The following is a 1,289-nucleotide window of genomic DNA, read 5'->3' as shown; positions in this document are numbered from 1 at the left end:
AGCTTGATGAAAGTATTTCAAATTGTATATGAAAACACTACACTGTACCCCATGTTTGCATTAATGTATACAGCTATCATTTAATTAAAAAAAGAGTCTGCTAATCAGAGACAAAGGACATATGTTTAGACTCAAGTGGTTTGCTGTGTGTATTGAGAACCTGCAGGTATGTCTTGCATGGCCTAAGTCCTATTGAGTCACAAAGGACATCTCTAAGAAAGGAAGGGGTCATGATGAGGCACGTCTGATCCCCTTTCTCAAGGCTAGCAACTCAGTTTTAGGGATCCCCTTGGCCAAGAGGGGGTCTAGTCAGTTGCTGGAGGGACCCTTAAAATTTTATTTCACTTAGCCTCTAGGGTACATCTGGAAGTATCTGGGCACATTTCTGATTGTCACAACTGGGAGTGGGAAGGTAGGGAGGATTCTTCTAACATCAAGCAGGTGAAGGCCAGGGATGCTGTTCAACCGCCTAAAACCACATAACTCATGCTGGGTCCAAGCAGAGTGGACACGAGGCACTGTGTAGGGGATAAGATCCTTTTGCTCAAGACATGGCAGTTCGCCTCAATGTGCTCTCTCAGGAATACTGTTTCCGAGAAACATGTCCTTGAGGATCTGAGCCTCTGCACTTGCCTATTGATGTGCAAGAATGTGTAGAGTGACTCTCCCTAGGGGGCGTGGAGAAATAGCCGAGATGAGCTGGAGGATGGAAAGACCGGTTTTGCAGCATTGGGTTCTATTCTCTGCATTCCTCCTTCATTAGCATTATAAGGTGTAACTTTACCCTGGGCAATCGAGGACCGACAGCCAGGCTCCAAAATGTTTTACTCTAAACAAAATCAATTGTATATGCGTTCCTCAGCCTTCACACTAAATTGTAATCTCAAATGGTTGCTTCCTCACGTTACTTGACTTCTTTGTAAATGTGTTAAATTCTTACTAAATGTTGAAAAGTATATAAGATAATCAGTAAAATTTAGCCGGGCCACCGACCAGAGCGAGTCCCGGTCTCCCTTGAAGATTCATTCCGTTTGCAGTTCTTTCCCCTGCGTCATCGAATCAGAAGCTCCAAGGAACACACACACCTACAGCACTGGGAAGCTGGGAGGCAGAGATTGAAGAGCCAGTGAGTCAGGACAAAGGTCTCTGCACACTGACCAAGCACTGGCACATAGAAGCCTGCATGTTTATTTATTATTATTATCACTATTGAGACAGAGTCTCAATCTGTCCCCCTGGGTAAAGTACTATGGCATCACAGCTCACAGCAACCTAAAATTCATGGGCTC

This window comes from Otolemur garnettii, unplaced genomic scaffold, assembly GCF_000181295.1.
Source record: "Otolemur garnettii isolate 467f Iridium unplaced genomic scaffold, OtoGar3 scaffold00091, whole genome shotgun sequence".
NCBI lineage: Eukaryota > Metazoa > Chordata > Mammalia > Primates > Galagidae > Otolemur > Otolemur garnettii.
This window is presented reverse-complemented; position numbering follows the sequence as displayed.